Below are 16,992 nucleotides of genomic sequence, written 5' to 3'. Positions count from 1 at the left end.
AGTGCTGTGGTAAAAGATCAGGGGGATGGGACTAGTGTTGTTAGGTAGTGCTATGGTAAAAGATCAGGGGGATGTGACGAGTGTTGGTAGGTAGTGCTATGGTAAAAATCAGGGGGATGTGACTAGTGTTGGTCGGTAGTGCTGTGGTAAAAGATCAGGGGGATGTGACTAGTGTTGGTAGGTAGTGCTGTCGTAAAAGATCAGGGGGATGTGACTAGTGTTGTTAGGTAGTGCTATGGTAAAAGATCAGGGGGATGTGACTATTGTTGGTAGGTAGTGCTATGGTAAAAGATCAGGGGGATGTGACTAGTGTTGGTAGGGAGTGCTATGGTAAAAGATCATAGGGATGTGACTAGTGTTGGTAGGTAGTGCTATGGTAAAAGATCAGGGGGATGTGACTAGAGTTGGTAGGTAGTGCTATGGTAAAAGATCAGGGGGATGTGACTATAGTTGGTAGGTAGTGCTGTCGTAAAAGATCAGGGGGATGTGACTAGTGTTGGTAGGTAGTGCTATGGTAAAAGATCAGGGGGATGTGACTAGTGTTGGTAGGTAGTGCTATGGTAAAAGATCAGGGGGATGTGACTAGTGTTGATAGGTGGTGCTATGGTAAAAGATCAGGGGGATGTGACTAGAGTTGGTAGGTCTTTGGCTTGGCTTCGCGGACGAAGATTTATGGAGGGGGTAAAAAGTCCACGTCAGCTGCAGGCTCGTTTGTGGCTGACCAGTCCGATGCGGGACAGGCAGACACGATTGCAGCGGTTGCAAGGGAAAATTGGTTGGTTGGGGTTGGGTGTTGGGTTTTTCCTCCTTTGCCTTTTGTCAGTGAGGTGGGCTCTGCGGTCTTCTTCAAAGGAGGCTGCTGCCCGCCAAACTGTGAGGCGCCAAGATGCACGGTTTGAGGCGTTATCAGCCCACTGGCGGTGGTCAATGTGGCAGGCACCAAGAGATTTCTTTAGGCAGTCCTTGTACCTTTTCTTTGGTGCACCTCTGTCACGGTGGCCAGTGGAGAGCTCGCCATATAATACGATCTTGGGAAGGCGATGGTCCTCCATTCTGGAGACGTGACCCATCCAGCGCAGCTGGATCTTCAGCAGCGTGGACTCGATGCTGTCGACCTCTGCCATCTCGAGTACCTCGACGTTAGGGGTGTGAGCGCTCCAATGGATGTTGAGGATGGAGCGGAGACAACGCTGGTGGAAGCGTTCTAGGAGCCGTAGGTGGTGCCGGTAGAGGACCCATGATTCGGAGCCGAACAGGAGTGTGGGTATGACAACGGCTCTGTATACGCTTATCTTTGTGAGGTTTTTCAGTTGGTTGTTTTTCCAGACTCTTTTGTGTAGTCTTCCAAAGGCGCTATTTGCCTTGGCGAGTCTGTTGTCTATCTCATTGTCGATCCTTGCATCTGATGAAATGGTGCAGCCGAGATAGGTAAACTGGTTGACCGTTTTGAGTTTTGTGTGCCCGATGGAGATGTGGGGGGGCTGGTAGTCATGGTGGGGAGCTGGCTGATGGAGGACCTCAGTTTTCTTCAGGCTGACTTCCAGGCCAAACATTTTGGCAGTTTCCGCAAAGCAGGACGTCAAGCGCTGAAGAGCTGGCTCTGAATGGGCAACTAAAGCGGCATCATCTGCAAAGAGTAGTTCACGGACAAGTTTCTCTTGTGTCTTGGTGTGAGCTTGCAGGCGCCTCAGATTGAAGAGACTGCCATCCGTGCGGTACCGGATGTAAACAGCGTCTTCATTGTTGGTAGGTAGTGCTATGGTAAAAGATCAGGGGGATGTGACTAGTGTTGGTAGGTAGTGCTATGGTAAAAGATCAGGGGGATGTGACTAGAGTTGGTAGGTAGTGCTATGGTAAAAGATCAGGGGAATGTGACTAGTGTTGGTAGGTAGTGCTGTCGTAAAAGATCAGGGGGATGGGACTAGTGTTGGTAGGTAGTGCTGTGGTAAAAGATCAGGGGGATGTGACTATTGTTGGTAGGTAGTGCTGTGGTAAAAGATCAGGGTGATGTGACTAGTGTTGGTAGGTAGTGCTGTCGTAAAAGATCAAGGGGATGTGACTAGTGTTGGTAGGTAGTGCTATGGTAAAAGATCAGGGGGATGTGACAAGTGTTGGTAGGTAGGGCTATTGTAAAAGATCAGGGGGATGTGACTAGTGTTGGTAGGTAGTGCAGTAGTAAAAGATCAGGGGGATGTGACAAGTGTTGGTAGGTAGTGCTATGGTAAAAGATCTTGGGGATGTGACTAGTGTTGGTAGGTAGTGCTGTCGTAAAAGATCAAGGGGATGTGACTAGTGTTGGTAGGTAGTGCTATTGTAAAAGATCAGGGGGATGTGACAAGTGTTGGTAGGTAGGGCTATTGTAAAAGATCAGGGGGATGTGACTAGTGTTGGTAGGTAGTGCAGTAGTAAAAGATCAGGGGGATGTGACTAGTGTTGGTAGGTAGTGGTATGGTAAAAGATCAGGGGGATGTGACAAGTGTTGGTAGGTAGTGCTATGGTAAAAGATCAGGGGGATGTGACTAGTGTTGGTCGGTAGTGCTGTGGTAAAAGATCAGGGGGATGGGACTAGTGTTGTTAGGTAGTGCTATGGTAAAAGATCAGGGGGATGTGACGAGTGTTGGTAGGTAGTGCTATGGTAAAAATCATAGGGATGTGACTAGTGTTGGTCGGTAGTGCTGTGGTAAAAGATCAGGGGGATGTGACTAGTGTTGGTAGGTAGTGCTGTCGTAAAAGATCAGGGGGATGTGACTAGTGTTGTTAGGTAGTGCTATGGTAAAAGATCAGGGGGATGTGACTATTGTTGGTAGGTAGTGCTATGGTAAAAGATCAGGGGGATGTGACTAGTGTTGGTAGGGAGTGCTATGGTAAAAGATCATAGGGATGTGACTAGTGTTGATAGGTAGTGCTATGGTAAAAGATCAGGGGGATGTGACTAGAGTTGGTAGGTAGTGCTATGGTAAAAGATCAGGGGGATGTGACTAGAGTTGGTAGGTAGTGCTGTCGTAAAAGATCAGGGGGATGTGACTAGTGTTGGTAGGTAGTGCTATGGTAAAAGATCAGGGGGATGTGACTAGTGTTGGTAGGTAGTGCTATGGTAAAAGATCAGGGGGATGTGACTAGTGTTGGTAGGTGGTGCTATGGTAAAAGATCAGGGGGATGTGACTAGAGTTGGTAGGTAGTGCTATGGTAAAAGATCAGGGGGATGTGACTAGTGTTGTTAGGTAGTGCTGTCGTAAAAGATCAGGGGGATGTGACTAATGTTGGTAGGTAGTGCTATGGTAAAAATCAGGGGGATGTGACTAATGTTGGTAGATAGTGCTGTCGTAAAAGATCAGGGGGATGTGACTTGTGTTGGACTAGTGCTATGGTAAGAGATCAGGGGGATGTGACTAGTGTTGGTAGGTCTCTTTGGCTTGGCTTCGCGGACGAAGATTTATGGAGGGGGTAAAAAGTCCACGTCAGCTGCAGGCTCGTTTGTGGCTGACCAGTTTGATGCGGGACAGGCAGACACGATTGCAGCGGTTGCAAGGGAAAATTGGTTGGTTGGGGTTGGGTGTTGGGTTTTTCCTCCTTTGCCTTTTGTCAGTGAGGTGGGCTCTGCGGTCTTCTTCAAAGGAGGCTGCTGCCCGCCAAACTGTGAGGCGCCAAGATGCACGGTTTGAGGCGTTTTCAGCCCACTGGCGGTGGTCAATGTGGCAGGCACCAAGAGATTTCTTTAGGCAGTCCTTGTACCTTTTCTTTGGTGCACCTCTGTCACGGTGGCCAGTGGAGAGCTCGCCATATAATACGATCTTGGGAAGGCGATGGTCCTCCATTCTGGAGACGTGACCCATCCAGCGCAGCTGGATCTTCAGCAGCGTGGACTCGATGCTGTCGACCTCTGCCATCTCGAGTACCTCGACGTTAGGGGTGTGAGCGCTCCAATGGATGTTGAGGATGGAGCGGAGACAACGCTGGTGGAAGCGTTCTAGGAGCCGTAGGTGGTGCCGGTAGAGGACCCATGATTCGGAGCCGAACAGGAGTGTGGGTATGACAACGGCTCTGTATACGCTTATCTTTGTGAGGTTTTTCAGTTGGTTGTTTTTCCAGACTCTTTTGTGTAGTCTTCCAAAGGCGCTATTTGCCTTGGCGAGTCTGTTGTCTATCTCATTGTCGATCCTTGCATCTGATGAAATGGTGCAGCCGAGATAGGTAAACTGGTTGACCGTTTTGAGTTTTGTGTGCCCGATGGAGATGTGGGGGGGCTGGTAGTCATGGTGGGGAGCTGGCTGATGGAGGACCTCAGTTTTCTTCAGGCTGACTTCCAGGCCAAACATTTTGGCAGTTTCCGCAAAGCAGGACGTCAAGCGCTGAAGAGCTGGCTCTGAATGGGCAACTAAAGCGGCATCATCTGCAAAGAGTAGGGTAGTGCTATGGTAAAAGATCAGGGGGATGTGACTAGTGTTGGTAGGTAGTGCTATGGTAAAAGATCAGGGGGATGTGACTAGAGTTGGTAGGTAGTGCTATGGTAAAAGATCAGGGGGATGTGACAAGTGTTGGTAGGTAGGGCTATTGTAAAAGATCAGGGGGATGTGACAAGTGTTGGTAGGTAGTGCTATGGTAAAAGATCTTGGGGATGTGACTAGTGTTGGTAGGTAGTGCTGTCGTAAAAGATCAAGGGGATGTGAATAGTGTTGGTAGGTAGTGCTATGGTAAAAGATCAGGGGGATGTGACAAGTGTTGGTAGGTAGGGCTATTGTAAAAGATCAGGGGTATGTGACTAGTGTTGGTAGGTATTGCTATGGTAAAAGATCAGGGGGATGTGACAAGTGTTGGTAGGTAGGGCTATTGTAAAAGATCGGGGGATGTGACAAGTGTTGGTAGGTAGTTCTATGGTAAAAGATCAGGGGGATGTGACAAGTGTTGGTAGGTAGGGCTATTGTAAAAGATCAGGGGGATGTGACAAGTGTTGGTAGGTAGTGCTATGGCAAAAGATCTTGGGGATGTGACTAGTGTTGGTAGGTAGTGCTGTCGTAAAAGATCAAGGGGATGTGACTAGTGTTGGTAGGTAGTGCTATGGTAAAAAATCAGGGGGATGTGACAAGTGTTGGTAGGTAGTGCTGTAGTAAAAGATCAGGTGGATGTGACTGGTGTTGGTAGGTAGTGCTGTCGTAAAAGATCAGGGGGATGTGACTAGTGTTGGTAGGTAGTGCTGTGGTAAAAGATCAGGGGGATGTGACTAGTGTTGGTAGGTAGTGCTGTGGTAAAAGATTAGGGTGATGTGACTAGTGTTGGTAGGTAGTGCTGTCGTAAAAGATCAGGGGGATGTGACTAGTGTTGGTAGGTAGTGCAGTAGTAAAAGATCAGGGGGATGTGACTAGTGTTGGTAGGTAGTGGTATGGTAAAAGATCAGGGGGATGTGACAAGTGTTGGTAGGTAGTGCTATGGTAAAAGATCAGGGGGATGTGACTAGTGTTGGTCGGTAGTGCTGTGGTAAAAGATCAGGGGGATGGTACTAGTGTTGTTAGGTAGTGCTATGGTAAAAGATCAGGGGGATGTGACGAGTGTTGGTAGGTAGTGCTATGGTAAAAATCAGGGGGATGTGACTAGTGTTGGTCGGTAGTGCTGTGGTAAAAGATCAGGGGGATGTGACTAGTGTTGGTAGGTAGTGCTGTCGTAAAAGATCAGGGGGATGTGACTAGTGTTGTTAGGTAGTGCTATGGTAAAAGATCAGGGGGATGTGACTATTGTTGGTAGGTAGTGCTATGGTAAAAGATCAGGGGGATGTGACTAGTGTTGGTAGGGAGTGCTATGGTAAAAGATCATAGGGATGTGACTAGTGTTGGTAGGTAGTGCTATGGTAAAAGATCAGGGGGATGTGACTAGAGTTGGTAGGTAGTGCTATGGTAAAAGATCAGGGGGATGTGACTAGAGTTGGTAGGTAGTGCTGTCGTAAAAGATCAGGGGGATGTGACTAGTGTTGGTAGGTAGTGCTATGGTAAAAGATCAGGGGGATGTGACTAGTGTTGGTAGGTAGTGCTATGGTAAAAGATCAGGGGGATGTGACTAGTGTTGATAGGTGGTGCTATGGTAAAAGATCAGGGGGATGTGACTAGAGTTGGTAGGTAGTGCTATGGGAAAAGATCAGGGGGATGTGACTAGTGTTGTTAGGTAGTGCTGTCGTAAAAGATCAGGGGGATGTGACTAATGTTGGTAGGTAGTGCTATGGTAAAAATCAGGGGGATGTGACTAATGTCGGTAGGTAGTGCTGTCGTAAAAGATCAGGGGGATGTGACTTGTGTTGGACTAGTGCTATGGTAAGAGATCAGGGGGATGTGACTAGTGTTGGTAGGTAGTGCTATGGTAAAAGATCAGGGGGATGTGACTAGTGTTGGTAGGTAGTGCTATGGTAAAAGATCAGGGGGATGTGACTAGAGTTGGTAGGTAGTGCTATGGTAAAAGATCAGGGGGATGTGACAAGTGTTGGTAGGTAGGGCTATTGTAAAAGATCAGGGGGATGTGACAAGTGTTGGTAGGTAGTGCTATGGTAAAAGATCTTGGGGATGTGACTAGTGTTGGTAGGTAGTGCTGTCGTAAAAGATCAAGGGGATGTGAATAGTGTTGGTAGGTAGTGCTATGGTAAAAGATCAGGGGGATGTGACAAGTGTTGGTAGGTAGGGCTATTGTAAAAGATCAGGGGTATGTGACTAGTGTTGGTAGGTATTGCTATGGTAAAAGATCAGGGGGATGTGACAAGTGTTGGTAGGTAGGGCTATTGTAAAAGATCAGGGGGATGTGACAAGTGTTGGTAGGTAGTGCTATGGCAAAAGATCTTGGGGATGTGACTAGTGTTGGTAGGTCGTGCTGTCGTAAAAGATCAAGGGGATGTGACTAGTGTTGGTAGGTAGTGCTATGGTAAAAAATCAGGGGGATGTGACAAGTGTTGGTAGGTAGTGCTGTCGTAAAAGATCAGATGGATGTGACTGGTGTTGGTAGGTAGTGCTGTCGTAAAAGATCAGGGGGATGTGACTAGTGTTGGTAGGTAGTGCTGTGGTAAAAGATCAGGGGGATGTGACTAGTGTTGGTAGGTAGTGCTGTGGTAAAAGATTAGGGTGATGTGACTAGTGTTGGTAGGTAGTGCTGTCGTAAAAGATCAGGGGGATGTGACTAGTGTTGGTAGGTAGTGCTATGGTAAAAGATCAGGGGGATGTGACAAGTGTTGGTAGGTAGTGCTGTGGTAAAAGATCAGGGGGATGTGACTATTGTTGGTAGGTAGTGCTGTGGTAAAAGATCAGGGGGATGTGACTAGTGTTGGTAGGTAGTGCTATGGTAAAAGATCAGGGGGATGTGACAAGTGTTGGTAGGTAGGGCTATTGTAAAAGATCAGGGGGATGTGACTAGTGTTGGTAGGTAGTGCTGTCGTAAAAGATCAGGGGATGTGACTAGTGTTGGTAGGTAGTGCTGTGGTAAAAGATCAGGGGGATGTGACTAGTGTTGGTAGGTAGTGCTGTGGTAAAATATTAGGGGGATGTGACTAGTGTTGGTAGGTAGTGCTGTCGTAAAAGATCAGGGGGATGTGACTAGTGTTGGTAGGTAGTGCTGTGGTAAAAGATCAGGGGGATGTGACTATTGTTGGTAGGTAGTTCTGTGGTAAAAGATCAGGGGGATGTGACTAGTGTTGGTAGTTAGTGCTATGGTAAAAGATCAGGGGGATGTGACAAGTGTTGGTAGGTAGGGCTATTGTAAAAGATCAGGGGGATGTGACTAGTGTTGGTAGGTAGTGCTGTCGTAAAAGATCAGGGGGATGTGACTAGTGTTGGTAGGTAGTGCTGTGGTAAAAGATCAGGGGGATGTGACTAGTGTTGGTAGGTAGTGCTGTGGTAAAAGATTAGGGGGATGTGACTAGTGTTTGTAGGTAGTGCTGTCGTAAAAGATCAGGGGGATGTGACTAGTGTTGGTAGGTAGTGCTGTGGTAAAAGATCAGGGGGATGTGACTATTGTTGGTAGGTAGTGCTGTGGTAAAAGATCAGGGGGATGTGACTAGTGTTGGTAGGTAGTGCTATGGTAAAAGATCAGGGGGATGTGACTTGTGTTGGTAGGTAGTGCTGTCGTATAAGATCAGGGGGATGTGACTAGTGTTGGTAGGTAGTGCTGTGGTAAAAGATCAGGGGGATGTGACTATTGTTGGTAGGTAGTGCTGTGGTAAAAGATCAGGGGAATGTTACTATAGTTGGTAGGTAGTGCTATGGTAAAAATCAGTGGGATGTGACTAATGTTGGTAGGTAGTGCTGTCGTAAAAGATCAGGGGATGTGACTAGTGTTGGTAGGTAGTGCTGTGGTAAAAGATCAGGGGGATGTGACAAGTGTTGGTAGGTAGGGCTATTGTAAAAGATCAGGTGGATGTGACTAGTGTTGGTAGGTAGTGCTGTCGTAAAAGATCAGGGGATGTGACTAGTGTTGGTAGGTAGTGCTATGGTAAAAGATCAGGGGGATGTGACTAGTGTTGGACTAGTGCTATGGTAAGAGATCAGGGGGATGTGACAAGTGTTGGTAGGTAGTGCTATGGTAAAGGATCAGGGGGATGTGACTAGTGTTGCTAGGTAGTGCAGTAGTAAAAGATCAGGGGGATGTGACTAGTGTTGGTAGGTAGTGCTATGGTAAAAGATCAGGGGGATGTGACGAGTGTTGGTAGGTAGTGCTATGGTAAAAATCAGGGGGATGTGACTATTGTTGGTCGGTAGTGCTGTGGTAAAAGATCAGGGGGATGTGACTAGTGTTGGTAGGTAGTGCTGTCGTAAAAGATCAGGGGGATGTGACTAGTGTTGTTAGGTAGTGCTATGGTAAAAGATCAGGGGGATGTGACTATTGTTGGTAGGTATTGCTATGGTAAAAGATCAGGGGGATGTGACAAGTGTTGGTAGGTAGGGCTATTGTAAAAGATCAGGGGTATGTGACTAGTGTTGGTAGGTATTGCTATGGTAAAAGATCAAGGGGATGTGACAAGTGTTGGTAGGTAGGGCTATTGTAAAAGATCGGGGGATGTGACAAGTGTTGGTAGGTAGTTCTATGGTAAAAGATCAGGGGGATGTGACAAGTGTTGGTAGGTAGGGCTATTGTAAAAGATCAGGGGGATGTGACAAGTGTTGGTAGGTAGTGCTATGGCAAAAGATCTTGGGGATGTGACTAGTGTTGGTAGGTAGTGCTGTCGTAAAAGATGAAGGGGATGTGACTAGTGTTGGTAGGTAGTGCTATGGTAAAAAATCAGGGGGATGTGACAAGTGTTGGTAGGTAGTGCTGTAGTAAAAGATCAGGTGGATGTGACTGGTGTTGGTAGGTAGTGCTGTCGTAAAAGATCAGGGGGATGTGACTAGTGTTGGTAGGTAGTGCTTTGGTAAAAGATCAGGGGGATGTGACTAGTGTTGTTAGGTAGTGCTGTGGTAAAAGATTAGGGTGATGTGACTAGTGTTGGTAGGTAGTGCTGTCGTAAAAGATCAGGGGGATGTGACTAGTGTTGGTAGGTAGTGCTGTGGTAAGGGATCAGGGGGATGTGACTATTGTTGGTAGGTAGTGCTGTGGTAAAAGATCAGGGGGATGTGACTAGTGTTGGTAGGTAGTGCTATGGTAAAAGATCAGGGGGATGTGACAAGTGTTGGTAGGTAGGGCTATTGTAAAAGATCAGGTGGATGTGACTAGTGTTGGTAGGTAGTGCTGTCGTAAAAGATCAGGGGATGTGACTAGTGTTGGTAGGTAGTGCTATGGTAAAAGATCAGGGGGATGTGACTAGTGTTGGTAGGTAGTGCTGTGGTAAAATATTAGGGGGATGTGACTAGTGTTGGTAGGTAGTGCTGTCGTAAAAGATCAGGGGGATGTGACTAGTGTTGGTAGGTAGTGCTGTGGTAAAAGATCAGGGGGATGTGACTATTGTTGGTAGGTAGTTCTGTGGTAAAAGATCAGGGGGATGTGACTAGTGTTGGTAGTTAGTGCTATGGTAAAAGATCAGGGGGATGTGACAAGTGTTGGTAGGTAGGGCTATTGTAAAAGATCAGGGGGATGTGACTAGTGTTGGTAGGTAGTGCTGTCGTAAAAGATCAGGGGGATGTGACTAGTGTTGGTAGGTAGTGCTGTGGTAAAAGATCAGGGGGATGTGACTAGTGTTGGTAGGTATTGCTATGGTAAAAGATCAGGGGGATGTGACAAGTGTTGGTAGGTAGGGCTATTGTAAAAGATCGGGGGATGTGACAAGTGTTGGTAGGTAGTTCTATGGTAAAAGATCAGGGGGATGTGACAAGTGTTGGTAGGTAGGGCTATTGTAAAAGATCAGGGGGATGTGACAAGTGTTGGTAGGTAGTGCTATGGCAAAAGATCTTGGAGATGTGACTAGTGTTGGTAGGTAGTGCTGTCGTAAAAGATCAAGGGGATGTGACTAGTGTTGGTAGGTAGTGCTATGGTAAAAAATCAGGGGGATGTGACAAGTGTTGGTAGGTAGTGCTGTAGTAAAAGATCAGGTGGATGTGACTGGTGTTGGTAGGTAGTGCTGTCGTAAAAGATCAGGGGGATGTGACTAGTGTTGGTAGGTAGTGCTGTGGTAAAAGATCAGGGGGATGTGACTAGTGTTGGTAGGTAGTGCTGTGGTAAAAGATTAGGGTGATGTGACTAGTGTTGGTAGGTAGTGCTGTCGTAAAAGATCAGGGGGATGTGACTAGTGTTGGTAGGTAGTGCTATGGTAAAAGATCAGGGGGATGTGACAAGTGTTGGTAGGTAGTGCTGTGGTAAAAGATCAGGGGGCTGTGACTATTGTTGGTAGGTAGTGCTGTGGTAAAAGATCAGGGGGATGTGACTAGTGTTGGTAGGTAGTGCTATGGTAAAAGATCAGGGGGATGTGACAAGTGTTGGTAGGTAGGGCTATTGTAAAAGATCAGGGGGATGTGACTAGTGTTGGTAGGTAGTGCTGTCGTAAAAGATCAGGAGATGTGACTAGTGTTGGTAGGTAGTGCTGTGGTAAAAGATCAGGGGGATGTGACTAGTGTTGGTAGGTAGTGCTGTGGTAAAATATTAGGGGGATGTGACTAGTGTTGGTAGGTAGTGCTGTCGTAAAAGATCAGGGGGATGTGACTAGTGTTGCTAGGTAGTGCTGTGGTAAAAGATCAGGGGGATGTGACTATTGTTGGTAGGTAGTTCTGTGGTAAAAGATCAGGGGGATGTGACTAGTGTTGGTAGTTAGTGCTATGGTAAAAGATCAGGGGGATGTGACTAGTGTTGGTAGGTAGGGCTATTGTAAAAGATCAGGGGGATGTGACTAGTGTTGGTAGGTAGTGCTGTCGTAAAAGATCAGGGGTATGTGACTAGTGTTGGTAGGTAGTGCTGTGGTAAAAGATCAGGGGGATGTGACTAGTGTTGGTAGGTAGTGCTGTGGTAAAAGATTAGGGGGATGTGACTAGTGTTGGTAGGTAGTGCTGTCGTAAAAGATCAGGGGGATGTGACTAGTGTTGGTAGGTAGTGCTGTGGTAAAAGATCAGGGGGATGTGACTATTGTTGGTAGGTAGTGCTGTGGTAAAAGATCAGGGGGATGTGACTAGTGTTGGTAGGTAGTGGTATGGTAAAAGATCAGGGGGATGTGACAAGTGTTGGTAGGTAGTGCTATGGTAAAAGATCAGGGGGATGTGACTAGTGTTGGTCGGTAGTGCTGTGGTAAAAGATCAGGGGGATGGGACTAGTGTTGTTAGGTAGTGCTATGGTAAAAGATCAGGGGGATGTGACGAGTGTTGGTAGGTAGTGCTATGGTAAAAATCAGGGGGATGTGACTAGTGTTGGTCGGTAGTGCTGTGGTAAAAGATCAGGGGGATGTGACTAGTGTTGGTAGGTAGTGCTGTCGTAAAATATCAGGGGGATGTGACTAGTGTTGTTAGGTAGTGCTATGGTAAAAGATCAGGGGGATGTGACTATTGTTGGTAGGTAGTGCTATGGTAAAAGATCAGGGGGATGTGACTAGTGTTGGTAGGGAGTGCTATGGTAAAAGATCATAGGGATGTGACTAGTGTTGGTAGGTAGTGCTATGGTAAAAGATCAGGGGGATGTGACTAGAGTTGGTAGGTAGTGCTATGGTAAAAGATCAGGGGGATGTGACTATAGTTGGTAGGTAGTGCTGTCGTAAAAGATCAGGGGGATGTGACTAGTGTTGGTAGGTAGTGCTATGGTAAAAGATCAGGGGGATGTGACTAGTGTTGGTAGGTAGTGCTATGGTAAAAGATCAGGGGGATGTGACTAGTGTTGATAGGTGGTGCTATGGTAAAAGATCAGGGGGATGTGACTAGAGTTGGTAGGTCTTTGGCTTGGCTTCGCGGACGATGATTTATGGAGGGGGTAAAAAGTCCACGTCAGCTGCAGGCTCGTTTGTGGCTGACCAGTCCGATGCGGGACAGGCAGACACGATTGCAGCGGTTGCAAGGGAAAATTGGTTGGTTGGGGTTGGGTGTTGGGTTTTTCCTCCTTTGCCTTTTGTCAGTGAGGTGGGCTCTGCGGTCTTCTTCAAAGGAGGCTGCTGCCCGCCAAACTGTGAGGCGCCAAGATGCACGGTTTGAGGCGTTATCAGCCCACTGGCGGTGGTCAATGTGGCAGGCACCAAGAGATTTCTTTAGGCAGTCCTTGTACCTTTTCTTTGGTGCACCTCTGTCACGGTGGCCAGTGGAGAGCTCGCCATATAATACGATCTTGGGAAGGCGATGGTCTTCCATTCTGGAGACGTGACCCATCCAGCGCAGCTGGATCTTCAGCAGCGTGGACTCGATGCTGTCGACCTCTGCCATCTCGAGTACCTCGACGTTAGGGGTGTGAGCGCTCCAATGGATGTTGAGGATGGAGCGGAGACAACGCTGGTGGAAGCGTTCTAGGAGCCGTAGGTGGTGCCGGTAGAGGACCCATGATTCGGAGCCGAACAGGAGTGTGGGTATGACAACGGCTCTGTATACGCTTATCTTTGTGAGGTTTTTCAGTTGGTTGTTTTTCCAGACTCTTTTGTGTAGTCTTCCAAAGGCGCTATTTGCCTTGGCGAGTCTGTTGTCTATCTCATTGTCGATCCTTGCATCTGATGAAATGGTGCAGCCGAGATAGGTAAACTGGTTGACCGTTTTGAGTTTTGTGTGCCCGATGGAGATGTGGGGGGGCTGGTAGTCATGGTGGGGAGCTGGCTGATGGAGGACCTCAGTTTTCTTCAGGCTGACTTCCAGGCCAAACATTGAAGACGCTGTTTACATCCGGTACCGCACGGATGGCAGTCTCTTCAATCTGAGGCGCCTGCAAGCTCACACCAAGACACAAGAGAAACTTGTCCGTGAACTACTCTTTGCAGATGATGCCGCTTTCGTTGCCCATTCAGAGCCAGCTCTTCAGCGCTTGACGTCCTGCTTTGCGGAAACTGCCAAAAAGTTGGTAGGTAGTGCTATGGTAAAAGATCAGGGGGATGTTACTAGTGTTGTTAGGTAGTGCTGTCGTAAAAGATCAGGGGGATGTGACTAATGTTGGTAGGTAGTGCTATGGTAAAAATCAGGGGGATGTGACTAATGTCGGTAGGTAGTGCTGTCGTAAAAGATCAGGGGGATGTGACTTGTGTTGGACTAGTGCTATGGTAAGAGATCAGGGGGATGTGACTAGTGTTGGTAGGTAGTGCTATGGTAAAAGATCAGGGGAATGTGACTAGTGTTGGTAGGTAGTGCTATGGTAAAAGATCAGGGGGATGTGACTAGTGTTGTTAGGTAGTGCTATGGTAAAAGATCAGGGGGATGTGACTATTGTTGGTAGGTAGTGCTATGGTAAAAGATCAGGGGTATGTGACTAGTGTTGGTAGGGAGTGCTATGGTAAAAGATCAGGGGGATGTGACAAGTGTTGGTAGGTAGGGCTATTGTAAAAGATCAGGGGTATGTGACTAGTGTTGGTAGGTATTGCTATGGTAAAAGATCAGGGGGATGTGACAAGTGTTGGTAGGTAGGGCTATTGTAAAAGATCGGGGGATGTGACAAGTGTTGTTAGGTAGTTCTATGGTAAAAGATCAGGGGGATGTGACAAGTGTTGGTAGGTAGGGCTATTGTAAAAGATCAGGGGGATGTGACAAGTGTTGGTAGGTAGTGCTATGGCAAAAGATCTTGGGGATGTGACTAGTGTTGGTAGGTAGTGCTGTCGTAAAAGATCAAGGGGATGTGACTAGTGTTGGTAGGTAGTGCTATGGTAAAAAATCAGGGGGATGTGACAAGTGTTGGTAGGTAGTGCTGTAGTAAAAGATCAGGTGGATGTGACTGGTGTTGGTAGGTAGTGCTGTCGTAAAAGATCAGGGGGATGTGACTAGTGTTGGTAGGTAGTGCTGTGGTAAAAGATCAGGGGGATGTGACTAGTGTTGGTAGGTAGTGCTGTGGTAAAAGATTAGGGTGATGTGACTAGTGTTGGTAGGTAGTGCTGTCGTAAAAGATCAGGGGGATGTGACTAGTGTTGGTAGGTAGTGCAGTAGTAAAAGATCAGGGGGATGTGACTAGTGTTGGTAGGTAGTGGTATGGTAAAAGATCAGGGGGATGTGACAAGTGTTGGTAGGTAGTGCTATGGTAAAAGATCAGGGGGATGTGACTAGTGTTGGTCGGTAGTGCTGTGGTAAAAGATCAGGGGGATGGGACTAGTGTTGTTAGGTAGTGCTATGGTAAAAGATCAGGGGGATGTGACGAGTGTTGGTAGGTAGTGCTATGGTAAAAATCAGGGGGATGTGACTAGTGTTGGTCGGTAGTGCTGTGGTAAAAGATCAGGGGGATGTGACTAGTGTTGGTAGGTAGTGCTGTCGTAAAAGATCAGGGGGATGTGACTAGTGTTGTTAGGTAGTGCTATGGTAAAAGATCAGGGGGATGTGACTATTGTTGGTAGGTAGTGCTATGGTAAAAGATCAGGGGGATGTGACTAGTGTTGGTAGGGAGTGCTATGGTAAAAGATCATAGGGATGTGACTAGTGTTGGTAGGTAGTGCTATGGTAAAAGATCAGGGGGATGTGACTAGAGTTGGTAGGTAGTGCTATGGTAAAAGATCAGGGGGATGTGACTAGAGTTGGTAGGTAGTGCTGTCGTAAAAGATCAGGGGGATGTGACTAGTGTTGGTAGGTAGTGCTATGGTAAAAGATCAGGGGGATGTGACTAGTGTTGGTAGGTAGTGCTATGGTAAAAGATCAGGGGGATGTGACTAGTGTTGATAGGTGGTGCTATGGTAAAAGATCAGGGGGATGTGACTAGAGTTGGTAGGTAGTGCTATGGTAAAAGATCAGGGGGATGTGACTAGTGTTGTTAGGTAGTGCTGTCGTAAAAGATCAGGGGGATGTGACTAATGTTGGTAGGTAGTGCTATGGTAAAAATCAGGGGGATATGACTAATGTCGGTAGGTAGTGCTGTCGTAAAAGATCAGGGGGATGTGACTTGTGTTGGACTAGTGCTATGGTAAGAGATCAGGGGGATGTGACTAGTGTTGGTAGGTAGTGCTATGGTAAAAGATCAGGGGGATGTGACTAGTGTTGGTAGGTAGTGCTATGGTAAAAGATCAGGGGGATGTGACTAGAGTTGGTAGGTAGTGCTATGGTAAAAGATCAGGGGGATGTGACAAGTGTTGGTAGGTAGGGCTATTGTAAAAGATCAGGGGGATGTGACAAGTGTTGGTAGGTAGTGCTATGGTAAAAGATCTTGGGGATGTGACTAGTGTTGGTAGGTAGTGCTGTCGTAAAAGATCAAGGGGATGTGAATAGTGTTGGTAGGTAGTGCTATGGTAAAAGATCAGGGGGATGTGACAAGTGTTGGTAGGTAGGGCTATTGTAAAAGATCAGGGGTATGTGACTAGTGTTGGTAGGTATTGCTATGGTAAAAGATCAGGGGGATGTGACAAGTGTTGGTAGGTAGGGCTATTGTAAAAGATCAGGGGGATGTGACAAGTGTTGGTAGGTAGTGCTATGGCAAAAGATCTTGGGGATGTGACTAGTGTTGGTAGGTAGTGCTGTCGTAAAAGATCAAGGGGATGTGACTAGTGTTGGTAGGTAGTGCTATGGTAAAAAATCAGGGGGATGTGACAAGTGTTGGTAGGTAGTGCTGTCGTAAAAGATCAGATGGATGTGACTGGTGTTGGTAGGTAGTGCTGTCGTAAAAGATCAGGGGGATGTGACTAGTGTTGGTAGGTAGTGCTGTGGTAAAAGATCAGGGGGATGTGACTAGTGTTGGTAGGTAGTGCTGTGGTAAAAGATTAGGGTGATGTGACTAGTGTTGGTAGGTAGTGCTGTCGTAAAAGATCAGGGGGATGTGACTAGTGTTGGTAGGTAGTGCTATGGTAAAAGATCAGGGGGATGTGACAAGTGTTGGTAGGTAGTGCTGTGGTAAAAGATCAGGGGGATGTGACTATTGTTGGTAGGTAGTGCTGTGGTAAAAGATCAGGGGGATGTGACTAGTGTTGGTAGGTAGTGCTATGGTAAAAGATCAGGGGGATGTGACAAGTGTTGGTAGGTAGGGCTATTGTAAAAGATCAGGGGGATGTGACTAGTGTTGGTAGGTAGTGCTGTCGTAAAAGATCAGGGGATGTGACTAGTGTTGGTAGGTAGTGCTGTGGTAAAAGATCAGGGGGATGTGACTAGTGTTGGTAGGTAGTGCTGTGGTAAAATATTAGGGGGATGTGACTAGTGTTGGTAGGTAGTGCTGTCGTAAAAGATCAGGGGGATGTGACTAGTGTTGGTAGGTAGTGCTGTGGTAAAAGATCAGGGGGATGTGACTATTGTTGGTAGGTAGTTCTGTGGTAAAAGATCAGGGGGATGTGACTAGTGTTGGTAGTTAGTGCTATGGTAAAAGATCAGGGGGATGTGACAAGTGTTGGTAGGTAGGGCTATTGTAAAAGATCAGGGGGATGTGACTAGTGTTGGTAGGTAGTGCTGTCGTAAAAGATCAGGGGGATGTGACTAGTGTTGGTAGGTAGTGCTGTGGTAAAAGATCAGGGGGATGTGACTAGTGTTGGTAGGTAGT

The 16,992-nt window shown here is 47.1% G+C and overlaps 1 protein-coding gene across 1 annotated transcript in view; it reads left to right on the top strand.

The window, feature by feature from the left end:
* cfap54 (cilia and flagella associated protein 54) overlaps nt 1–16,992 on the top strand; it is a 1,315,566-nt gene that overhangs the window by 210,578 nt on the left and 1,087,996 nt on the right. The gene's annotated exons all lie outside the window — the stretch shown is intronic.

The sequence above is a fragment of the Narcine bancroftii genome, chromosome 13, assembly GCF_036971445.1.
Source record: "Narcine bancroftii isolate sNarBan1 chromosome 13, sNarBan1.hap1, whole genome shotgun sequence".
NCBI classification, from domain to species: Eukaryota; Metazoa; Chordata; class Chondrichthyes; order Torpediniformes; family Narcinidae; genus Narcine; species Narcine bancroftii.
This window is presented reverse-complemented; position numbering and strand designations above follow the sequence as displayed.